The 25,990-nt window shown below is 46.5% G+C and overlaps 1 protein-coding gene across 5 annotated transcripts in view; it reads left to right on the top strand.

Moving 5' to 3' along the window:
- Positions 1-25,990, top strand: part of RNF144A (ring finger protein 144A) — a 367,507-nt gene that overhangs the window by 17,515 nt on the left and 324,002 nt on the right. The window contains exon 2 of one of the 5 annotated variants that reach the window (XM_086699950.1): positions 10,011-10,206. The exons of 3 other annotated variants lie outside the window; for them this stretch is intronic. The gene's annotated coding sequence lies outside the window, so the exon portion shown is untranslated. Of the gene's footprint in view, positions 1-10,010; positions 10,207-25,990 lie in introns of those variants that run through there. One more of the 5 variants, XM_086699956.1, reaches the window with a different exon arrangement.

A 25,990-nucleotide genomic window follows, 5' to 3' on the forward strand; every position in this document is an offset into this window, starting at 1 on the left:
GGGGGGGGTCAACCCACAAATACGTGGGGCTCTCTCAAGACTGTGGCTCCTCAGAGTTTCCTTTTCACTCTCGAGCTAGTGCATCAGACGCCAGCAATTCGTGACCATTGCCATGCAGGTGTTCCTGTCGGTTGTGGCCCTGACAGCGAGCAGATCTCGGCTGTGACTCTCTTTGTCTCGCCTCTCGCCAGATTTTGGGGGGGTGGGTTGCCCTCTGCCCCGTTTTCCGATGGTTGCAAGAAGCCCTTGATTCTTGGTTTGTCCGACCTTTTCTCGCGAGGATGCGACCAGTGGCCTCCCTGCGCTACACGTGTTGGACTTGAAACTTCAGACTCCCACCCTCCAAGTTTTATACCCACACGTGCTCCTCTGTCTCGCTCACGTCTCTGCCCTCACAGGCCCCTTGAAGGCGTTGGCCGTGGTAGAGGACAGGTCATAGCTGGACACAGGACACACTGCAGCGTGAAGCCAGCCAGTTTTGTGGGTCTGGGCTGCGACTTTCTGACCTCTGAGTAAGAGGTAATGAACCCTCTATTCCCTTCCAGCTCTGAATCTAGCATTCTGTTTCTTCTAAACGACTTAGGACACCTTGCAAGATATTCTGCACAGGTTGTGTGTTCAAAGTTTCCAGTTGACTGATAACTTTTGCACTACTGAGCAGAAAATGCTTCTCTGGATAATCTTTGCGGGGATCGTTTCATTTCTCTGTCATCTTTGGGGCGTGATATAATGGGTTTACAGATATTAGGCTTTTCAAATATTTCTGAAAAAAAAAGTGACAGTGAATGACTTGGATAAAATATTTCCGGGAAATATTTGACTTATGTTAGGGTTTTATTTTTCTTTTGTTTTTTTTTTTTAAAAGATGTCAGAACATTTTATTTTATTTTATTTTAACGTTTATTTATTTATTTTGAGAGGGAGAGCAAGAGAGTGAGGGAGGGGCAGAGAGAGAGGGAGAGAGAGAAAATCCCAAGCAGGCTCCGTGCTGTCAGCACAGAGCCCGATGTGGAGCTCAAACTCACAAACTGTGAGATCTTGACCTGAAGCCGAAACCAAGAGTTGGATGCTTAACCGACTGAGCCACCCAGCTTCCCCCTAAATGTTAGTTTTTTAAAATGAAGTACGGGGGCGCCTGGGTGGCTCAGTCAGTTAAGCGTCCCACTTCGGCTCAGGTCATGATCTCGCAGTTCATGGGTTCCAGCCCCGCATCAGGCTCTGTGCTGACACCTCGGAGCCCGGAGTCTGCTTTAGATTTTGTGTCTCCTTCTCTCTCTGCCCCGCCCCCACTCACACTCGTTTCTCTCTCTCTCAAAAATAAATATTGAAAAAAAAATGAACTACAAGAGAAGCCAGCTATAAATGGTCACTGACTGTGTTACCCCAATTTTATGAAAGATCCAGAATAGGTAAAACCATGGAGGCAATGCTGATTGCTGGCTGTGAGGAACTGGGCAGAGGGGGAGTGGAGAATACCTGTTTAGTGGATAATGTGTTTTATTTTGGAATGATGGACATGTTTTGGAATCGGATGGAAGTGCTGACTGCACAGCGTTGTGAATGTAGTAAATGGCACTGAATCGTTCACTTTAGTATGGTTAATTTTCTGTTATGTGAATTTCACTTCAATAAAAAATATATAGTACATTAAAAATTGAAAAACCCAGTAGTACAGGAACTTTCACAATGCAAAGCCCTTCTTTCTCCTGCCCTAGGCCTTTAGCCTCCTATCAATTTCTTACATATACTTGCACACCAGCCCCCCTCACCTCCCTTTTTAAATGGGAAATACGGCATATTGCTTTTTTCTACTTAATCTGGAGATTTTTTCCCCCTATCAGCACATAAAATCTACCTTATTTGTTTTCAGACTACATAGTCAAAGGAAGTATTTTCTAAGTTCTTTAAAGTTGGTGTATGCTTTATGTCATCATTCCATTTTTTTTTTTTCCCTGCAGTAACGCCTGTACTATAACAAGCTTCTTATTTTGTTCCTAATTCAGTATCCAGTCCGGTAAATCAGTCAGCCCTTTGTGCAAGCAGGTTTAAAGCTGAGAATCAAATTCCTTTTTATGAGTCATTTCTCAGAATCAGGAATGATGGTGGAATTAGACAAATGCCTTCTATCACAACAGGAGAATTAAAAAAAACAACACATTTAATTAATTGATAGTCAATGAGCCAATGAATTTGTTCCATAGCTAATTTCACAAATGTCTCCATTACTGGAGAATGTATTTTATTTTCCCCCAGAGGAGACAACGGTGGAGTAAGTCAGTGCAGGACAGCTCTAAAGGGATGCCTGTGGGGCTCTCTGTCCCCCAGCGTGCACGACCATTAGTGACAATGCCTGTAGACAGAGATCGCTTTCTTGAAGCTGGACAAGACCTCTATTCATAATAAAGTCAAACAGATGGCACATGCGAAAGCCTCCACTCATTGTGGCTGCACAGGCCGAAACGCATAGATCTGTGTTGATTTGGGGAACAGTAACTTCCACGTTAGGCAGCAGCTAAAAGAAATTCTCAGCTTGGGAATGGAAAGACTGGGGAGAAGCAGAGGGATTGCCTTTGGGTTCCTTTTGTGTCTGTGTGTGGAAGGAGTTGGAGGTAAGTGAGCACGAGCCTGTGCTGATGACTGCTTAACACCAAGTCTGAAAGTGCATTCACCACGAAGAGGGGGACAGAGGAGACAGAGACAGCAAGGAGAAGCCTGAGCTTCTACTGACTATTCTCCACACAGATGTCAGAGCAAGCCTCACACCAAGAATTTGCTTCAGGGACCCGAGAATGCAAAGCAGTGGGGTCTTTCTGTGGGATTTTAATTCAGACTTGCAACATGTTGTACTTAACATGGTCTTTGGTGAGGCCAAAGAAAACTAATTATTTTCCTTCAATGTGTGTTATCTCATGGGTAATACATCAAAAATCTTTGGCTCTAAAAACATAAGAGTTATAAAGGCAGAAAGTAAAAAAAAAAAACAAAAAACAACAAAGAACAAAAAAATGCAACAGTTCAATTAGAAATAAAATGAAGGGGCGCCTGGGTGGCTCAGTCAGTTGAGTGTCTGACTTTGGCTCAGGTCATGATCTCACAGCTCGTGAGTTGGAGCCCCGCGTTGGGCTCTGTGCCGACAGCTCGGAGCCTGGAGCCTGCTTTGGATTCTGTGTCTCCCTCTCTCTCTCTGCCCCAACCCACTTGCATTCTGTCTCTGTCTCTCTCAATAATAAATAAACATTAAAAAAAAATTTAGAAGGAATAAAATGAAGAGTAAAATTCCCTTTAGTCTAAAGTGATTATCAGCAAGTTTTTTTTCTTCTTTTACATTTTTCTAGAACCTTTATGTGTGAGTGTCTTACTTAAATGTATATTCACAGATATGATTATTGTAAAAATTGTACTGTGTCCTATTATTTGCTGTTATGTCGTAGACATCTTTTTATACCAACCCCTGTAGGTCTGGCTCATTCTTTACTTGTATGGATGACACAATATAATTTATTCAACTTGTCCCTCCTGATGAGTATTTAAGTAGATTTCCAGTATTTGCTTTTGCAAATAAGTCTACCAAGAATATGTTTTTACACACATAGGGAATATTTTTGCTGGTCTATCCATAGAATTAATGCTTACGGTGGCATGTGTGGGTCAAAGGTACTCATGTTGTATATTTGGATCTGTTTTTAATTTATTTTACAAATGGCACCCATTATCATACTCCTAAGAAAATAAATGAAGTTCCTCTCACACCACACTCAACAATATTGAGTTTTTATCCAGCAATGTTGCATTTTTAATCATTGCTGCTCTGATGGCATCTTTTCACCCCATTTCTTTAATTAGGAGTGAGATCCAGCATCTTTTCAAATACTTATTCATGTTGTTTCTCTTTGTCTATTGGTTCACATCCTTTTCCAGCTTTTCTATTGCAGTGTTTTCTATTGTTATTTTTTCTCCTTTTTCTCCTTTGTCAATTAGAGATGTTAATTGTTTATTACATATAACAGGAACGATGCCAAGTTTTTCACTTATTTCTTATTTGACTTATGGTATTTTTTTTTACCATATAGAAACCCAATTTTTATAGTTAGATCTTTCTGACTTCTTTACTTTTGAGGTTTGCTGGTAAAGTTGTGGTTTTACCTCAAGGCATTGTTAGGAGACACAGCCCATTTTTTTCTCACGTGCAGCCTGTGTCCCAACACTAGTTGTGAAAGACCAGTCTTTCTCTAGTTGTTTGGAGACCACAGAGTATCCACATAGAAGATGCCACGTGGTAGAGGGTGCAGGCAGGGCTGCCCCTGCCCAGCTGTCTGGCCACGGACTAGGGTTTTACCTGTCTTCTCATCTGTGAATACAGCCCTTGTGCAGTGACTGTGTTCTTGCCAATGTGCACCTGCTACTGGGTCAGCGAACACATTTATCAGGATGGGGCCCATGTCTCTTTCTTCTCCTTGCTGCTTCTAGACCACTGCCCCTCTTCCTCCCTAAATATCCCCTGCTCCCTTGAAACATGAGCATCAGACTTTCTCATCCCCATCCCCTCTTGTTTGAGCCTTATGCTGACCCCCCCTGGCCCTCCTCCATGCCTACTGAGGATTTTACCAACAAGTCCCATGTCTGCCTTCCTGTTCCTGCATTTGCAGTATCTGTCTACACAGAAGATCATTCTAAAAGTAGGACCCTGTTTAAAGTCCATAAAGAAATAAAGAAAAGTAGGTTCCTGTTTCTCCCTCGCCCTCCTTTCCGGTCATCTTGGCTGCTGTCTTACGGCAGCTGCCTGTTCCCAGAGTGGTACCTGGTGGTTCTGACACCGGGACGCCTAGCGCCCGCTCGGATCACCATCGTCCCCCATGGTAGCTATCCTCGTGCACCTGAATACTTCATCCCTGCTGTGACCGGCGGCGGCCCTGCTTCCTTCTTGGTGTTCGCTGCCCCCTTACCTACAGCCACACTCCTTTTCTTTCTGGAAAGCGGTCCTTTCTCCTCCTTCCCTGGTTACCTGGCAAAAGCCAGCTTTGGCTAAAACACAGTTGTCTGCTACTGTGTGCTTGCACCTGGGCTGCTGCATGGGGCTGGGCACAACGCTCATCCCAGCCCCGTGCCACCCTGTGTCTGACCACTGTGCTCCCTCAGCAGGCTCCAGCAGTCCCGGTGTTTATCTGCTCTATATGTATGTACATGTAATATCTGACTGTATGCATGTGTGTGAATATAATACCCGCGTGTGTATATGTGTATGTGTAATATCTGAGTGTATTACATATGTGTACATGTATAATATCTGAATGTACATATACTATCTGAATGTCATTATGTATGATACCTGAGTGTATATGTGTGTGTGTGTGTGTGTGTGTGTGTGTATGATACCTGAGTGTGTATATGTATATATGTAATATCTGAGTGTATGTACATATGTGTACAATATATGAATGTATATATATGAATGTCATTATGATACCTGAGTGTGTATATGTATATATGTAATACCTGAGTGTATGTATATATGTGTACAAATACAATATGTGAATGTATATATATGAATGTCATTATGATACCTGAGTGTACGTATATAGGTGTGTGTGTGTATATACATAATACCTGAGTGTATGTATATATGTAATATCTGAGCGTATGTATATACGTGTACGTACATAAAATCTGAGTGTATATATATTTAATATCTGAATGTCATTATGTATATCCGAGTGTATATATGTGTGTATATGTAGAATACCTAAGTGTATATATGCATATGTGTATATATCAAATTTCTAAAGGTTTTGAATGCTTATCCCTAGCCCCGTTTTTTTTAGTGATTCTAGCTGTTCTTTGGTGAATTAATTTAACGAAGAAGAATCTTATATATACGTGCTAACAGGACCCGTTTATGTATTGATGGACATACAATTGGTGAAAGAAATAAATGAGCAGAGTAACCTCTTTAATGCATATTTTTGCACCAGTTTGGCTTTCTCAGGCTATCCCAAACAACCGAATCCTTTGTTCATAATTCGATATAGCGTCCGCGTTCACATAAAGGAGAGAATTAATGAAATTGAAATTACCACAGGGGCGTATTCTTACAAAAGGAGAAGCCTCATCCCATACTTTAGTACAGCATATTTGGTTCCAGCAACGAACACTTCAAATGGCAACCACTAACACAGTTAACTTTTTTTAAGCATTCAAAGGGTAATGGATGGACGTAAAGATTCCTACAACGTCTGAACTCCTTCAGAGCAAAGTCGTATCCCATCCATTTCAATTTTTAAGTTTTGTTTTTCTTTTTCGTAATCTCTACACCTAGGGTGGGGCTCCAATTCATGACCCTGAGATCAAGAGTCGCACAGTCCTCCGACCGAGCCGGCCAGGCACCCCACATTCCATCCATTTTTGTATCACTCCTACACGGGATCTCAGCAGATGGTAGGAGGGCAGGAAAGGTGGATCCCTGAGTAGCTACCATTGGTGTTTCGGCTACACTGCAGTATGTGTGTTCCTGGTACCCTGCAGAACTGTGCACTAACAATAGCAGGGCTTGTGGGGAAATGTCAGGATAGGGACTGGCCACTCACTCTCCATGCAGCTTCGTAGGCAGAGCACTGCTGAGAGCTGGATACCCGGGTGATCGAACCCCGGCTGGAGGCTGCCACAAGTCCTACTCAGCACGGACAGGAAAGCCACCGCAGGAGATGCTACAGCTCTTTCATTCCTGCCTGTGTTGTGCCGGGGCAGTGCAGGGGCCAGCAGCTCCCTGGCAGTGGGGCTCTGGAAAGGTGGGGTCGGGGGGGGTTTGCAACCTGCGAACAGCCCACAAGCCACGTGGGCTCACAGCGCACCCCCCCGGGTTGAGAGCTCTGCATGCAGCCTCCCTTTATAAATCTTTGTAAAAGGCAGCTAGAAAAATCTCCTTTGCCAGCGCACCAGCTGAGCGGAGAGCTTTTCCTTTCCTGCCGGAGACTATAATTCTACTTCCTGGCTCTTCTAACCTGGGAAAAGTGCAGAAGCAGGTAGTAGAAGACTGTCTCGTATTGTGCGTTGTTGGAAGCGTCTGAATGTATTGCCAAGTAAAGGTGGACAGTAGACTTGCAAACAATGGGATCACGTTTTCTGGAGTCCGTATCTTGATGCCTCGGGACCAAGGAGGTGTAGCTTTCTGCGGGTCAAGAGGTTTGCTCTGTGCAAGGGCCAGGTGATGCTGGGGGCAGGTCGAACTCTCAGCCTTAACTTGGAAGGCTTTGGACTCAGGCGCTCGGACGTGAACATCGCAAGAGAATGCATTTGGGAAAGCTTGTCATGGGAGAGAGCAGCGAGGAAGGAATAGCTGTGGGTTTATCCATCGGGATGTATCTCCTGTCTACTCGGATTTAAACGTTGCCTGCTCTCTGTGCCCCTCTTTGAAGTGACTAGAAAAACGGAATTGATTTTGTGCTTTGCTCCCTGACCGGAGAGGCCTAAAATTAAGCCAAGTTCAGATGCTGGTGTTGAGTTCCTGAGCAGACACTGTACTTGAGGAAAGAGAGTTTGGGAAATTCAGGAGTTATCTTGCCTTACTCTTTTTAGACTTTTTCCAGTTTTTTAAAGTTTGTTTATATAAGTAATCTCTACACCCAATATGGGGCTCGAACTCATGACCCTGAGATCAAGAGTCACATGCTCCACCAACTGAGCCAGCCAGGTGCTCCTGATGTTTTTTCTTTCTTTCTTTCTTTCTTTCTTTCTTTCTTTCTTTCTTTCTTTCTTTCTTTCTTTCTTTCTTCCTTCCTTCCTTCCTTCCTTCCTTCCTTCCTTCCTTCCTTTTTCTTTCTTTCTTTCTTTCTTTCTTTCTTTCTTTCTTTCTTTCTTTCTTTCTTTCCTTCCTTCCTTCCTTCCTTCCTTCCTTCCTTCCTTCCTTCCTTCGTTTCTTTCTTTCTTTCTTTCTTGTTTATTTATTTTGAGAGGTGGGGGCAAGGGGCAGGGAGAGGAGAGAGAATCCCAGCAGGCTCCACGCTGCCAGCACAGAGCCCGATGCGGGGCTTGAACTCAAGAACCTTGAGATCATGACCTGAGCCAAAACCAAGAGTCAGACACTTAACCAACTGAGCCACCCAGGTGTGCCTCTTTTTAAATGATAGTTTCATTGAGGTTAAAATTCATCATTTTAAAGTATAGTTGACCCTTGGATCACATGGGTTTGAACTGCCCGGGTCCACTAATATGTAGATTTCTTTTGCTAAATACAGTCCAGGACAGTCAATGTGTTTTCTCTTCCTTATGATTTTCTTAACAACATTTTCTCTTTTGTACCTCACTTTGTGTAACAATACAGTATATAATACATACAACATACAAAATATGTATTAATTGAATGTTGGACATTTTTTTGTGCTTATTGGACATTGAACGGCTTTTTTGGAGAAATGTCTTTTCAAATTTTTGCCCATTTTTGATTTGGGTTATTTGTCTTTTTACTGTTAAGTTGTATGAGTTCTTTGTATAATCTAGATACTGGGTCCCTGTCAGACATATGTTTTGTATGTATTTTCTCCCCTTCTTTGTTTTTTGTTTTTTTTTTTACTTTATTGATGGTGTTTTTTGACACATGAAATTTTAACATTTATTGTTTATTTTATTGTTTGCACTTTTGGTGATATATTTAAGAAACTGGTACCTAATCAAAGGTCACAAGGATTTACTCCTCTATGATCTTTTTCTAAGAGTTTTGTAATTTTAGCTCTTATGTTGACGTCTGACCCATTGTGAGTTAATTTTTTATGAAAGTTATAAGGTCTGTGTCGAGATTCATTTTTTGCACGTCAGCACCATTTGTTGAAAAGACTGTCATTTGCCCTTTAAAACGTCATGGAATTCTTGTCAACAGTCAATTACCCATGAATGTATGGGTTTATTTCTGAATCGGCAGTTTTAATCCAGTGATCTCTATGTTCTTATGCCAATACCACACTATCTCGATTACTGTAGCTTTTTTTTGACATCGGGAAGGGCAACTCCTCCAACTTTGCTTTTCTTTTTCAAGGTTCTTTTGGCTATTTTGAGTCTCTTGGATTTGTATAGGAATTTTAGGATCAGCCTGTCGATTTTGAAAAAAAAAAATGAAAAGAAAATGGGAAACGGATTTGAATAGGGATTACATTTGAATCTGAAGATCAGTTTGGGGAGGATTGCTGTCTTTACTGTTTCCTAGCCTATGTGCACTGATGTCTTCCCATTTATTGAGGTATTTGAAGTCTTACAATGATGTTTTGGTAGTTTTCACTGTACAAGCCTTACATATCTTTTGATAAATTTATTTGTAACTATTTTATTCTTTTTGATGCTCTTCTAAAATGTGTCTCTTCTTTAAGGGCGCATTTTTAAAAGCCATTCCACCAGTTTCAGCCTTTTGATTGGAGTGTTTAGACCATCTTACATAATTACCAGTAAGGTAGAATTTATGCCTACCATTTTGCTCTTTATTTCCTATGGGTCTTACATCCTTTGTATTCTTTTATTCCTCCAGTGTGCTTTCTTTTATGCTGAATGGTTTCTTGAATACCGTTTTAATTCAGTTGTTTATTTTTTTACATATTTTAAAATTATTTTCTTAGCGGTTGCCTTAGGGATTACAGTCAACATAGTCTTGTCTTATTTGTAAGCTTTTCAGTGGACCTGAACCTTTGCCTATAGGAATCCGATTAGGAGAAGTCCAATGGCTGTGAACGGAAAAGGAGGGGACAGAAGAGAGAATCGGGGACGATTCGTTATCTGAGAGTTACTTGTGTTGGTGGATTTATCTGTTAACTCCTTGGTGGAATTATTTATACCACAGACCTCTCCAGTGAACCAGGATACTTACCAAATGTTGGATCTGATACAGTTTCTAGTAATCGTATCAATAGCCTTCTCTCCGGGCTTGGGGATTTGAGAGGCTGGTGCTGGGGAGGCTGGAAGTCAGCGTGGTGTCCTTTCTGCCTCCTCCTTGCAGCCTGCTGTCTGAGCTCCTGTGCTGTCCCCACATTTCCCAGGTGCCGAGCACCCTGCTGAGTGTGGACCGCTCCAGGTGCCCACGTGTGGAGGGACCCCAGGGCCCGAGACCTTCTCCCACGTTTCCGTGAGGGTGGCCGGTCACGAAGGGAGGGGCCGGCTGAGTGCACGTGAGCGTAGCAGGACACCAGGATTTGGCCAGAAGACGTTCCTTTCCTCCCCCAGGACTTCTCGGAGGTAATTTTGAATTTGGAAAAATGAAAACCTTCATTTATGTCTTCTTAGCGGAACCTCAGCCACCAGAAAGACTATAGCCCTGCCTGGGTGGATTTCTCCATACCTCTTAAGCTGCACCATGGAAACAATTGTCTAGTACAATTGTTAATTTTGAGGATGGTTCTCAACATATTATGTTAAGCTATTATAGTAATTAGTACTTTATGAAGATTTACACATGGGCCCTCATTTACTGCTTGTAAGAACCCGTGGGGTCCATATTGCTCGTCTCGCTTCATAGACGAGGAAACCGGTTCAGAAGATGTATCGAAGGTCTCACCGATTGATTAACTCATCGAGAACCAAGGGTTGTGCCTGGTGCTGTTCTCACTCAGGACACACAGTGAACTCAACAGACACAAGCCCCTGCTTTCAGGGAGCTCCTAGTTGAGTGGGGGTGCGAGTGGAGGATGGGGGTGGGGACGGGAACAGACAGACCACAGACAGCCCCCAGTGTGAAGAAGGAAATTGTATGTTTCATTACAAGGCGCGAATGTTGTGGAGAGAAGAAAAAGTAGACCAAGTTTTGGAGGGTGGAGGAGGTTGCAGTTTGAAAGGGGGTTGGTCAGGAAGGGCTCATTAGAAAGTTGACATCTGAACGCGGATTTTTTATTTATTTATTTATTTTTTTTTATTAAAAATTTTTTTTTTCAACGTTTATTTATTTTTGGGACAGAGAGAGACAGAGCATGAACGGGGGAGGGGCAGAGAGAGAGGGAGACACAGAATCGGAAACAGGCTCCAGGCTCTGAGCCATCAGCCCAGAGCCTGACGCGGGGCTCGAACTCGCGGACCGCGAGATCGTGACCTGGCTGAAGTCGGACGCTTAACCGACTGCGCCACCCAGGCGCCCCTGAACGCGGATTTAAGGAGTTGTGCTAACTAACCACTTAGTGTCTGGGACAAGAGCATTGCAGTTAGAAGAACAAGTGGGTGCAGAGACCCACTGGCGTGCTGGAGAGTCACCAAGGAGGCAGGGTGGCTGGAGGAAAACCAGCAGTCACAAGTGAGTTTGGGGGGTGGTCGGGAGGTTGAACAGGAAGCTGATCATGTCTAGCATCGCAGACTGTTGGGGAATTCTAGGTTTTATGACGGGCAATCAGTGCAGGGTGTTAAGCAGGGGATGGACAGGATCCGCATTGCATTTTCGTAGGTTCATTCTGGCCTCTGTGTCCATATGGGAGGTAGGGGTGGAAGATGTGGGTAGACCAGGCGACCATTGAGAGGCCAATAGAGAAATCCATTAGAGTCGTTCAGACAAGAGAGAATGGTGGCTTTGCTCTATGGTAGCAGTGGAAGGAGCGAAAAGTGGTCACATTCTGGATACAGTTTGAAGACAGGGTCCTTAAGATGTCCTGGTGGAATGGGTGTGGGGTGTGAGAGGAAGGGGCAAGTCTGTAAGTGTGTTGAGGGTTTTAGCTGGTCACTAGACGGAGCTGTCACCCATGGAAACAGGGACATCCGCAGGTAGAGGAAGGTGGGTCACGAAAAGAGCAGAAGTTCGGTTCTGAGCGTGTGGAGAGGTTGTAAGACAGATGCTGAGTGGACAGGTCCGTACAGATCCGATGGTGGAGGCCGGTGATCCGGCTCGGGTGTAGTGGGAGTCTTGGACCTGTGGTTGGTTGGTATTTAGGGGAGTAAGATCGGATGAGATCCCAGCGAGAGGAGAGTTTTGAGGACTGGGCCCTGGGACAGTCCAGCTGTCGGAGGAGCAAGCGGAGAGGAAGAGACGGCAAAGGAGACCAAGGGGGGACAACCAGAGACCAGGGGGAGACCAAGAGCGTGGCATCCTGGAAGCCACATGGAATCATCTCAGAAGCGGGGGGTTCTGAGCTGATGGCGCAGGTGAGGGGAGGGCTGAGAAGTCTCTGGGGTCGGCTCCGTGCTGGTCACTCACTGGTGGCTCTGGGAGCAACACGGAGGTCTGGTGGCTGTGGGCCCAAAAGCGCCATTGGAGTGGTTGCGGAGAGAAGGCCCGAGGGGAGGACCGGGAGACGGATGTTGACAGCTGCTCTGGGCCGCTCGGCTGCAGAGGGAGCGGAATAGGGGGTGGTGTCCGGCGGGGTAAATAAGGCCAAGAGAGTCAACTTTCAGTTGGAAGCGTTGGCTCTTGTGCCGTGGGCGGCGGTTCAGTAGAGACTGAAAAACTGGGAATGTTGGAAGGACCTTGCTAACCTCATTTCTTGAGCAGGTGGGAGGCGCATCTTGTACTACAGCGCTTGCTGGAGGAGTGCAGATAGTTAGGGGTGGGGGAGGGGCCGAGGACAAGTTCGGGGTGGGGCGTGGGGGGAGCGGGGGAGGGGCTGAGGACACACGTGCGGGTGCCCGGGAGGTGGCCCCGGGGGAGGAGGCCCTGCGGTTTTCTTCTGGTTGCTTCTATCGTGTTCGTGAAATGGGAAACCCGGTGGCCAGCGGAGACAGTGCCCCGGGCGGAGGGGGGATTGCGAGTTTGGGGAGACCGGGCGAGGAGTGAAAAGCCACCTAGAAAGAGTGGTCACGTGGTAGCAGGAGGACGCGCGCACCTGACTCGAGACCCTCCCCCTCCCCCATCAGTGTGCTCGTGTGTTTCTTTAGACAGCTGGCTGGGGCGTTGAAGGCGCCCCGGGGGCCAGGAGCTGAATTCTGGTTTGGCCCAGCCGAGGGGGCAAAGTGAGAGGGGTGGCCTGAGTTGTGACAGTGTGTGCGGGAGGGGGAGGGAGGGGGCCGGGGCCAGACGCTGGGCAGGGGAGGCCTAGAGGAGGGCCAGCACTGTCCCCTTCGGGAGCAGGTGGAAGTGGTTGAGAGACCGCTTGAGAGAGTGGTGGGGTGGGGCTGGGCAGGGCACTGGGGACCATGGGGCCCCTGCAGGTACCTAAAGTCCCTCATTCTGGCCAGGCTCCTGGTTACCTGCCCTGGCCTCTCACTGTCTGACCAGAGAGCCTGCCTGAGGCATCCTGCTGAACCCCCAACCACAAACCAGTGTTGCCCACACCGTCCCCGGGCGGTCTTGGGAATGTGTTGCCAGGAGCGCAGGGCTCGGCTGGGCCGGAGCGGGGTCTGGGGCCCTCCTCACCGCGGCAAGGAGGAAATGTGGACGTTGAGATTTGCCATCGTTGGTCTCCTTCACATGCCTTGGAGGCTGTGTGCTTGCTGGCCTTTTCTTTTCTTTAACCTCAACTTTAACATTCTGGGGTTCTTACATCTTTCCTGGCCCAGAGGTCTGGAGAGTGTCAGGTGTAAGGGAGACAGGAGGGCTCCCCCGAGAAAATGCACTGTAAGGCCTGGAGGCGCGGGGCCTTTTTCCCTGCCCACACCCACCTCCCAGGACGTTCCAGCAAATTCCAGGAGCTGTGAACCGGCTTCATAGTCACAAAAGATTTCATGTGGAAGAGGCCAAAATACCAGAAAATGACATTCCATCTCGAGCAAAAGATCTTTTAAAATGTTTAGGATTTATAAAGAGAAACAGTCTTCATGGACCATAAACCACCCCCAGTTCACACTTCTGTGACTGCAGACGCTAAATCTGAAAGCTAATTCTGTTTTGGTGTTTGGTTTTTTTTCTTCAAGTGGAGAATGTCACTGGCGAGAAAAGATGTCTCTGGCTGAGAAAAACTCCGACTCGGCCTTGGCCGAGCGCTGGCTGCAGCTGTGAGGCTCCGCTCAGTCACCTCTGCTCTTGGCTAGTGAAGCTTTAAGGCAAAGGTCGTTTAAAACGCTAACTAGAATAGAAAATATCAATACCCTGCTTTGCTTCGCTTGGGTTTCAGAGTGGCTGAGGTGGTTAGGCGAGCGATATTTTTAGAAAGGGAAACAGTTAAAGATGCTGTTCTGAGATGCTGTGGCTGAAGGCTCTGTTAGAATAAATCATCACAACCACATTTTCCACATTCATCGTAGTGGCAGTTGCTTTGTATTTATTTTTTGTTCCTTTTTTTGTTTGTTTGAGAGCTTTGGGTCACTTTTTGTGTGTGCTCGCTGCCGTGTGGGCCTCTGCAGGGCCTTGGGCGCGTCCTCTGTAAGCACCGTGAACTTGCCCGTGCCGGGTTCTGGTGGCAGTGGGCTCTAGGGGTCGGAAGAGAGAGAACGTGGCCCTGGGACAGCAGGTTTCTCTGGACGGGTCATCGGCAGACATCCTGTGAGCATCCCTTCCAAGCAGGGCCAGGTGCGGGGGCCGGGAGGGGAGGAAGGGGGGAGATTCTGCTTGCATGTTTTTCTGTGACTAATGTCAACAGTGTCCTGAGCTCAGGACAGAGCAAAGCCCAGGCGAAGAGGAGGGGTTGCCGAGGACAGGAAGGTCCCCTGGCCACTGAGACTCCATGAGCTATCCTGCCACGGGAGAGGACAGGAGCAGAGAGGAGGGGAAGAGGTGCCAGGAGCCACGTGTGCTGGGCCCTGAATATTTGGAGGTAGAATCTATCCTGTGGTTGATGGAGAACCATAAAAATGAAAGGTAGTGGTAAGATTTATTTATGTATTTATTTTAAAGTTTATTTATTTATTTTTGAGAGTGGGGGAGGGGCAGAGAGAGAGAGAGAGAGAGAGAGAGAGAAAGAGAGAGAGAGAGAATGCCAAGCAGATTCCATGCTGTCCGTGCAGAGCCCGACCAGGGGCTTGATCTCATGAACTGTGAGATCATGGAGATCATGACCTGAGCTGAAATCAAGAGTCAGACACTTCACTGACCGAGCCACCCAGGCGCCCTGGTAGTGATTGGATTTAAAAAAAAAAAAAAATGCTTTGGACAGATTCACTGGGGGCTGTTGTGCTTCCAATATGAAGGCAAGATTGAAAGCAGCCAAGAGTCAAAAAGAAACATTTGATCATGTGACCTAACAAAATTAAGGGACTTCCCCCACCCCTCACCCCCGGTTTTAAAAATACAGTACTTTTTTTGGTCATTCCTAAAAGCCTAACAACAGAGCTCACAGACTCTTGCATATACAGTTACCAAAGAAACATCATGCCTTCTGCTGTCCTTAGAGTTGCGTAAATGACTTAACGATCTCAGCTACATTTAACACAGCTTGATTAAATATCAATGAGGAAACCATTAGTATCGGGTCATTATAATTTATTACAAAAGGGATAACATAATTCAGTTGCCTTAATCTCATTTTCATTCTGACTGTACTGATTTTAATAATTGATTTTATGAGTGTGTCCCATAATTTATTTCTAGTGTTGTATAAAGTGTCTGTCTATCGACACATTTACTTGAATTGAATAATAAGTTGAAACGTTTTCTGATAGGAAGGAAGTCTGATGGGCTGATTGGTTTGGCAGTGAAAATGGTCTTTGTCTCTTCAGTTATTGGAACACATTAAATACACAAATAATATGGACAAACATACAATGAAGCCCTGTTACAATAAAACAGTGCACTAACATATTTTGTATGAAAGGTACATTAAAATTTATATTTTTTCTTTAAAAAAAATTTTTTTTAAATTTTTATTTATTTCGGAGACAGAGAGAGACAGAGCATGAGTCGGGGAGGAGTAGAGAGAGAGGGAGACACAGAATCTGAAGTAGGCTCCAGGCTCTGAGTTGTCAGCACAGAGCCCGATGGCAGGCTCGAACTCGCGGCCTGAGGTCATGACCTGAGCTGAAGTCGGACGCTCAACCGACTGAGCCACCCAGGCACCCCATAAAATTTATATTTTTTTCAATGCTTCCTGAATGTGTTGGTTTAAACGAGGTGCCTCTAAGAGAAAGTAATGAGTACAATTAAGATATTTCTGTAGCTTTAGTGTACTGTTTTGACGTACTTCCCGGAAATTGGACCTTGACTGATAGATGACTTGATAGTTCATTCTTGTGCAGAGCAGGTGTTTTTTTGTTTTTTTGTTTTTTGTTTTTTTGAGGAAATCCACCGATTAAATTGTTGGTGGATCACTAACGCTAGTTTTTATTTTATGATTATGTGATTTTTGGCATTCGTGTGGAAGAAGTACAAAAAAGCGAGTTCCATTTTTAGACATACCATCTGTTCTCGGATATGTCCGTATATGCAAAATTGATCTTGAACTGGTGCTTTGTGGGTGTCCGAAGATCTCCCGAGTCCCGTTGGTCACCGCGCCCAGCCATGAGAGGGGCCATCTGTATTGAAATCTGATGAATTATTTGCACAGGTTAGGACCGTCACTGTTAAGACCGTGAATGGACAGGGTTGGTGAACGACAGGAGGGGTACCAGTGGGCTTTGGGCATCTGTCCCTGGAAGTGAGGCCATGCAAGGTGACCACGCAGTACTGTGTGATTTTGTTCTGGATCCTCCTTGTCCATTTTGAGTTCAACGTTGGCGTAAAGCTGGAGTGAACGCCAAAGAACGTAACCTTATCACCCTGCCCCAGCAAGAAAATCAAATGCAATATGAGGTTTTGAAAAATCGGAAGAAAGAGCATTCTGTGATTTCTCCACTGTATGCGTAAGAGAGTGAATGTGAGGATTAAGAAGAAACAGGATGTTTTGTGTATAAATTGCTTCAAGATGGGGAAAAATCATATTTCATAATCTTTGAAGGGGGTGCTAGCCTGGAGAAAGCATTTCACAATACTTTTTTTTTTTTAAAGGAATCAAAAAGTTTCCAGTAAAATAGAGAATAAATCAAAAGTGCATGGTCTGAGGAAGATTCTTGCTCTGCTATAAGACAGGACAGAAGGATGTGCTCTATACCAAGGATCACAGAAGCATGGATGTTAAGAGCTGGCATTGGAGTTGAATCTTCTGTAGCCTAGAGCTGGGTCTCTGGCCGTGGACATGGAGGTGAGGGGAGGGTGTAGATGTTACTCGGATTTCCATTCAGAGACCTGGCCACCAGCTCTGCTAAACCATCCATGTTCTATTTAAATCGATTGATAGTGAGCCAACAATGGGTTTTCTGAATCCATCGAGGATCTTATCTCTGATTTTGAGTTTTTTATTTTTTAATGTTTATTTATGTGCTTATTTATTTTGAGAGGGAGAGCGAGAGCGAGAGCATGAGCAGGGGAGGGGGCAGAGAGAGAGAGAGAGAGAGAGAGAGAGAGAGAGAGACACTCACAGAATCCAAAGCAGAATCCGACACGGGGCTCGAACCCACAAACTGCGAGATCATGACCTGAGCTGAAGTCAGACGCTCAACCGACTGAGCCACCCAGGTGCCCGAGTTTGGGCTTTTAATACAGTGTTGTGTTGAAGTAATGGAAGATGTCCTTTCCCTGTTCCTGATTTTTATAAGGAATATTCTAATTTAATTAAGAATGATATTGCTGTCGCTTTTTCTTTTTCATGTTCCTTATTAGGTTAAGGAAGTTCCCTTATGTTTCTGTTTTGCAGAGTTGTGTTTTATGTTTTTAATCATAAATGCATGTTGAGTTTTATCAAAGGCTGTTCTGCATCTATTAAGATGGCCATATGGCTTCCACTGTTTTCCTCCTACTATGTTATGTTACATGAATTATTCCAACGGCAAACTCTTTTGTACTCCTACGATAAATCTAGCTTGTTCAACTTTATGGTTTTTCTCCCCTAAATACAGTTCTGATACACATCTGGATTCTGTTTGGTCTTAACTTTGTTTAAATTTTTTTTTCTTTACTCATAAGTGAGTTTGCCTATATTTTTCCTTACTTTAACTGCTTATGTATGATTTAGAAAGAGGTTTCTTTTTTTTTTTTCCTTTTGTCCCTATTCCTTGCAGGATTTTGTATGTGATTTGAGTTATCTGCTCTTGAAACTTTGATAGTACTCAGCTGCAAACAAGAACCTAGTCCTTTTCTTGTTGGAGGATTTCTATCACTTCAGTTTTTTTCAAGGCTTATAAAATTATTTGAACTCTTTCTTTTTGAGCCAATTTTCTTAAATTATATTTTTCTAGGAGTACAGTAAAACCTTGGATTGAGAGTAACTTGTTCTGTGATTTTTCTGCAAGACAAGCAATACTTTTAATAACTTTTAATTTGATGAATAAACCAACGAGGTCTTACAATATGAGTAGTGCATGATGCCGAACACCATGAGATCACAATTGAGCCGACGGTTCTCGCAGTTAATTCCCTTTGATATGCGAGTGCTGTGGATTACAAGCATGTTTCCAGAACGAATTATGCTCGCAAACCAAGGTTTTAGTGTGTATTTACATCCCCTATATTTCAAGTTAAAATTAGCATAACATTATTCATTTAATTTTAAGTCTCTGCTGGCTGTGTTTCATCACAAATATAGTTTGTTGGGGCCATGTCGTTTTTTTTTCCTTGACCGACCTGCCAAAGAATATATGTTTTATTACTATTTTCAAAGAAAAATACTGTTGACTTTGTTGCCTGTCTTTATTTTAACTTTACTTTGTGTTTTATTTATTTTTGTTTTTACCTATAACTGGTCTTTCTTTCTAGTCTGTGTTTATTCTGTAGTTCTTACCTAACTTCTTAAACTACAGACAGTTCTATAATTTTTAGACTGTTTTTCTTTCTTTTTTTAAATTTTTTTTATTTTAGAGAGAGCACATGAGCGGAGGAGAGGGGGAGAGACAGAGAGAGAGAGATGGAGAGAGGGAGAGGGAGAGGGAGAGGGAGAGGGAGAGTCAGAGAGAGAATATCTTAAGCGGGCTCCACGCTGAAGGTAGAACCTTACATGCTGCCTCTTGGTCCCACGACCCTGGGATCATGACCCGAGTGGAAATCAAGAGTCAGATGCTCAACTGACTGAACTATCCAGATGCCCCTAGACTTCTTTTTTAATAGAAGCATTTAAGATGATGAATATCCCTCTCAATACTGCTTTAATGGTGTCTCCTAGGTTTTCTTAAAAAATATTCTTATTGTTGTTTAGTCCTACATTTTTTTAAAGTTCTGTACTTTCTTTTAAACCCATGAGTTACTGATAAGTCTTTTACAGTTTTCAGACGTGGGGACTCTTTTCCTTATCGATGTCTGTCTTGAATGCCTTAGTGTCAGAATACCTGGTCCGTGTGATATCATTATTTGAAATTTGCGGAGTCATTTTTTATGACTGTGTGTGATGTCAGGTTTTGTAAATGTTCTATGTAGTTTTGAGAAGTTTGTGAATTCTCAGTTTGTTGGTGATGAGATTGACGTTTATTAAATTTAGGTTAATAGTGCTTTTTATACCTTCCATGGTCTTACTAATTTTGTATGTTTATTATATTAAGTAATATGTAATGAATTTCCCCTCTGATGGTATTTTTGCCATTTTTTCAGTAACCGTGTCAATTTTATTTTTCATATTTTGAAGCTATTTGGTGTATACAAATTTAGAATCACTGTAGCCTCATAATGAATTGGACCTTCTACTGTTACATAGTTACCTTCTTTTTTCTAGTTCTGCTTTTTGCTTTAAGTTCTCATTTTTCCAATAGTTTTCTTTTCGTTAGCATTTTCCTGGATCACCTTCCTCTGTGATTTGATTTACAGTCTTTCCAGTTCCATGAGGTTTTACGTGTATCTCTCCCATTTTATGATGTGGTTTTATCATTTTTCTTCCTTTTGGCTGTCCAGTGTAATCCATTTACTTCGTAGGATCTTTAATATCTTTGGCTTATTTTCTCCCGAAGTATTTTTATACTATTTCCTTTCTTTCTTTTTTTAAGGGCAGGTTTCTTTGTGTTCTTACTGCATTTTTTCCCTTTCATAATTTGGCAGTTACACATTCTACTTCCCTTCTCTTAGTGGATACGACTGAAATTTTACCACATGTTATACATACAGCTTAAGGCAAATCTCTTAAATCCTCAGTTTTTAAAATACACAACAGCTTGGCCAATCACACTGTGATTAACTTAGAGGCTTTATATGCCAGCCACGCTTTTCGGTGGGGGACTTTATTTTCCAACGTGAAGGACCTTTATAGAATCGAATTCGTTATATTGAGAGGCATAGCTGTTTCTCATTTTTATTTTACAGTAATTGCATCTTTGTTGCTATGAAAGGTATGGCCTCTTGAGTCCTACACCCATTTCAGTACTGGGAGCATCCCAGAGGGTGCTCACCCCTTCCCTGATGGCAAGGTGTCCGTGACTTCTGTGTAGATTGTCAGTGAAGTGTGTGCAACAAATATGAGCGTAAAGACATATCGTTAGTCAGTGTGCACCAGATGAATGATCCAGATTCAACCTGTGTGTGAATAGAGCGGCTCCTTCTTACGTCATACAAGCATACAGGAAGAACATCCCTGTTAAAATTAGTTACTATCAGCAAGGTAGTGTAGATGTTTTGATTCTATAATCTCATTTGACTTTTATTTTCTATAGTATATCAACATGGGTAAGGAGACCCGCCCCATTACCCCCCACGAAAGAAGAGGCCAACGGGATGTATTTCTTTAGAAGACACCTCTTTGGCTCGTGTTTTCGTCAGTGACTTGAGATTCTGGGACACAGGGTTTCGTGATCAGGTGTGTTTATTAGGTGTCTGTGGCATTACGCCAGACCCTGTTAGGGCCACATCAGATGTGCCTTTTCTCCTGATGTTTCATTGTCTGGCCACACCTATGTGTCTGGACGTAGAATCGTAGAACGTTCAGCCCAGAGGAAGTCAGGGAGCTCTGCGGACAGCCGTTTCCAAAATTATTTTGGGGAGGTGTTGGTGCAGTGGCCTCTTTCTTCAAGTAAGTCTCATGGAAGCCCAAGGTCTTAAAAATAAATGGAAATAAAAGTCAGCGCAGGCTCTGACCGGAACAAGCTCGGGGCACCTGTAGCCCGCACCAGCTACGTCCTCCCCGCCTTGGCCCCAGGCAAAGCCAGGGAGCAGCAGAACCCACAAAAAACCCTTTCCATTTAACCCCTACGTTTCGGCAGAAGAGAAACCAGAAGCAGCAAGGGAGTCACGGGTTGGTTGGTAGCTGGACCAGAGTTCAGTTCTTCCTGGCCCCTTCTGGGTTCTCTGCAACCGCCGGCTCGTTTCCACAACCCGGGAGAGTTGCTACCCCACGTGAAGCCGAGTAGGACGTGATTTACACATGTCCACTTTGAGTTGCTTCTTCAAATCCAGATCTTCTGTGGATCCGGGCCTTTGGCCTGGGTGACCCCAGTTTTCCAGCCAAGACTTGCTGTGTCTTCTTAGTCCCAGCCCTGGGTCTGCTGCGAGCTTCCTTGGGGGGTCTGCCAGACCACGGAGTCGCCTGTCCAGTGTCCTGTAACAGGGCCATGGTGACAAAAAGACTCGTCTCTTCTCTGCCTTTTGTTTGCTTCAGGCCCCTGCTAGTCTCCTCACTGCTGGTCACAGAGGGATCGATTCCTTCCAGCAGACAGACCACATGCTATTTCTGTGCTGTAAATTTCCAAAGCTTCTTCCCCGTCCTCCTCTCCAACCGCACGCTGGAATAATCAGCACACTTAAATACTAGTTAAATTCAGAGTGAGTACAAAATCCGTACGGCTATAAAAATACCACGTGGCTGGGGGCCCTCTGAGACCTTTGACAATGAGGTGATCCCTCCAGAACTTTTTAAGGCTTATGGGGTGTTCCAAAATAGCCCAGATTACAGGTTAAGGGGGCTCTGATTCACAGAGAGTTGTGTCTGACACCAAGGAGTCTTGGCTGCTGGCTGGCAAATTCCTAGTTTCTGTTTTCCTGAGGGAAGACACGCAGTCAGAAACATTTGTTTTCCTGTAAAGTCGCCGAGGATGACACCTTCCATAATCGCCCCGGTGTCCTTGGCGTCTGGAGCACGGTATGTGCCTGGATGGTTGCGGGCGGCCCCTGGCTCCCTGCTTTCCCGCTCTCCTTCGTTCGTGTGCCTCCGGTGCTTTCCCTGCCCCCGTGTGCACACCATTTCACCCACCCCTGTGGCCGCCCGGCAGGTGTAGTGTGCAGGCTTGCAGGGCGGGAGCTCAGGAATCCAGTTGGTAGTTGGGTGTGGGGTCTAGGTCGGCTGAATCTCACACACGGATTCTTTCCATTTCACTCTTGCCTCCAGGTGGATCCTCAGAGATGCTCTGTTGTTTTTTTTTTAATGTTTATTTATCTTGAGAGAGAGAGAGAATGAGAGAGAGAACATGAACAGGGAAGGGACAGAGACAGAGGGAGAGAGAGAATCCCAAGCAGGTTCCGTGCTGTCAGTACAGAGCCCCACGTGGGGCTCGAACTCAAGAACCGTGAGATCGTGACCTGAGCCGAAATCAAGAGTCGGCCGCTCAACCAATGGAGCCACCCAGGCGCCCCGAGATGCTCTGTTTTGATCTATAGCATCTGGGGGCGCTGTTCAGCCCCCACTCAGCACGTCACTTCTGGAAGGCTCGGTGTTGTGCAGTCCACTCCCTTACTCGTTACGTGATCAGCTTTGAGTCCACACGCTACAGAAAACGTGGAGGCTGTTTCCACGTTATTACTTGTCTGCAGCGAAGTTCTAACTGGGTGTCTCTGCCCCTAAGCTGTGGAGTAATTGCTCTAAAATGACAAACATGAAGACTCTGTTCAGAACTCCCATCAGTGGCTCCCAGGGCCTCGGGGGCCAAGTTCAAACTCTTTATCTGAACCCTGCCAGCCACTCTCATGTGCTCTCCGGGGTCCGGCGACTACCTGGCTGGGTGCTTTTTCACCGGATACTCCCTCCCCTCAGTCAGGGGTCTTCAGGAAGCTTGTGCCGGGGCAAGTCTGGTGCAGAAGCCCCTTCTCTGTCCCCTGTACCTGCTTCTGTCGTAACCTTCATTCTTGGGCCCCGTGGCCACGGATTTCCTCAGCGGTGACTGCGTCGTGCGCTCCGTGTGGAAGGCCTTGCGCGTGCTGGGCTCTCAGAGGACGCCTGGAGGTCAGGATGCATTTTGTTGAGTGTTTGCCCAAAGAATGAGCAGCAGTGATACAGGTTCCCTTTTGTGTCCCCTTGTGTGGAGTGTGTGCAAAGTGTGGCCGTGAGCATGACCATCCCGGGGAGCAGGAGCTCGGTGCGGTGATTGTCCGGGGAAGGCCGGTCCTGCCGGCTGTCCTCTGCGGCATCGGGGGTCCTGGCTCCACGCACTGGTGTACAGGGCTCCGTGGGGTCTGTGGGCGGAGCGGTGCCCCTGCGTTGTTTGTCCCCGTGTTCTCCCAGCAGCTCTGTGTGCCTGTGTGCGTGAGCTGGTGCTCATGGGATTAAATAACACTGTGATTTCTCTAAGCGCCGAGACTGATGCTGTGCTTCTGGGCATCATCCGAGACCTAGAGAACTCCCGAAAACCGACTCTGCAAATGCTTCCTTTTAAGCAACAGACATGCCCTTCTTTCGCACACCCCTTCCCCAGTCTTTGAACTAGATTCCACCTTGTAGGTGCTGTGGGCATCTCCCCCCCCCCCACCCCCCACCCACCACCCAGTCCCGGTTTGTCTGGTTTTTAGTAGCCTGATACTGGGTTTTCGGCCTCTCTCCTGGAGGCTGCAGCCGAGGCCTCCTGGTCCTCGACGTGCCCCGTTAGGCCATCGCAGGCTCAGGGGGTTAGGATGACAGGTGCGTGTGGACTGCCAATGGCTTCCGTCCCGTCGCGCCTGGAAGTTGGCAGATGGAAACACACAGCTGGCCTGGGAAGGTTGTCCTGCGTGGCCTCCGTGGGGTGCTGGCCGCCGGTCACCGCCACCCCTTGCCCCACCTCTTTGCAGCCTCACTGCTCTGACCTGCCGCTCCAGGGGGAAGGCTGGCCGGACGTCCAGAGAGTATAAGGGACGTTTGAAGACAAATCCCAGGTAGTCCGCTAACTGCAGTGACACAGCCCAGACAGACGGACAGAGGTAAATGAGGACAAGCCTTCCTTGCTTTTCCCCCACCCCTTTAGCTATATACCCAGTGTGGAAGGAAAAAAATATTTCTGGTAGAGCAGCCTACTAAACAGAAAGTTTGAGACCCAAATGGTTGAGCTATGTGTAGACCGCTGGGTGTATACCCCGGGAAGGTGATCTGTGTGACCCACTTAGGAAGCCCCTGGCTGCTGGAGCTCCAGGTCCCCTGGGGAAGTTGTAGAGGTCAGCCGTGACCCGCACCTTCAGCTGACGCAAGGCAGACTCTCTCCTGAGTCAGAGGGGCCAGTTCGGGGGACTCTGATGTGGCTTTTCTGGGCCAAGCCAAAGCCTCATCGTCTACTATTCTGGGAACGTCCCTGTGACCATAATTGACTTCCCAGAGGGTCCCGCCGGCCGCTCCTTCCCGGTTGGGCAGTGGTTCCTGTGAACGTCGGCGGGGCCACGGGGACGTGCGGGGCTCGGCCTGGCTCATGGACGCGGGTGACGGCTACCCTGGTTTGCGTGGCACGTGCCTGGAAATGCAGCATTCGGAGAGATCCGTGCGTCCTGTGTTCCTCGCCGACCTCGTTCCGGCTGGCAGGGTGAGCGGCCTTACCAGACCGAAGGCCTGTTCACGGGCGCAGGGTTGCAGAGTATTTCAGACCCGCGGGGCCCTCCGCGCTCGCGCAGGCCTCATGCTTCCAGAACACTTTTCTTTAGGCAGCAGAACTTTTTTTTTTTTTTTTTTGGTCTTTTTCTTCAAATGAAACAGCACGTGCGGCCTGAGCTGGGGTAGAGGACTCAGACCCTGTGCCTGCCCCCCCTTCCGTGTGCAGCTCCCGTGCGCGGCCTGCTGCTGGCTTCGGGGCGCCCAGGCGGTCCTCTCCCTGTCCTCCAGCCACACTCCAGGGGCTGGAGGCGGCACTGGGACGAGCTCTCTTTAGTCTCCGTGGGCGCTGGCTCAGATGTTCTGGGAGCCCCGTGGACTCAAGGCCACCTGCATCCCCATCGTGGGTCCCGGCCTTCCCCTGTGTGCTCAGAAGGGCGAGTTTTGTCCGCATCTACGACAGCGGGGGACAGACAGCCCGTTCGCTGACCGCATCTCAGAAGCACTTGCGGTTAGGACGTGATGTGTTCTGTTAAAAATTGGGGGGGCGCTCGTGGTGTTTTTCCCTTGAGAAGAAGTTTAAACGCCCTCCCCCCCTTCAGGGTAGGGCTGACTCTGGAATGAGCTGGTGACTGAGATGGCCGTCCCTTGTAAGGTCTTCCTGTGATCAGGGAAGGACAGTGAGGACTCCGTGTTGTCCGAAGGGCTGGGCGCTTTGCACGTGTAACCGCAGTGACCTAAGAGGCGGGCATTTCCACCTGGGTTTGGATGTTAGGAAACGGAGACCCAGAGAGGTCAAGCTCGGGCCCACAGAGCAGTTAGGAGCCTGACCCACACGTCACGCCCGGTTTTCCCGGCTCCAAATCCTGCCTGCTTTGCTTCGCACACCTTGGTCCGCTCACAGGGCCGTGAGGGGGTTGGCTGGTCTTTATCCATCGGTGCCCATTCTCCTGTGCCCGGTCCAGCTCAGCGTTATGTACCCGAGGCCTCTGCGTGGTGAAAGGCCAGTTCACTCACAACACCCTTTAGGGAGAGGTTGGGAAAAGGACCAGGGTCGTGACCAGGGTCAGGTGTCCAGGGTGCTGCTGGGGCCGGTTGTGGAGACCACGGCCAAGAGCCTGGGCCCGTCTGAAGGCCCTCGGATACCAAGCTGAGAGTTCCGCTTTACTCCATGACTACCCCCTAAACGATGCCCTTACGAGCCCGCTGCTGGCTCACGGTCATTACTCAGCAGCACTGGCTGCCGGCATGACCGTTCTTTTTTTTTATTTAAAAAAAAAAATTTTTTTTAACATTTATTTATCTTTTGAGAGACAGAGACAGAACATGAGCTGGGAAGGGGACAGAGAGAGAGGGGGAGTCACAGATTCCGAAGCAGGCTCCAGGCTCCGAGCTGTCAGCACAGAGCCTGATGCGGGTCTCGAACCCATGAACCACGAGATCATGACCTGAGCCGAAGCTGGCCACCTAAC

The sequence above is a fragment of the Puma concolor genome, chromosome A3, assembly GCF_028749965.1.
Source record: "Puma concolor isolate L17-30 chromosome A3, mPumCon1.1.hap2, whole genome shotgun sequence".
NCBI lineage: Eukaryota > Metazoa > Chordata > Mammalia > Carnivora > Felidae > Puma > Puma concolor.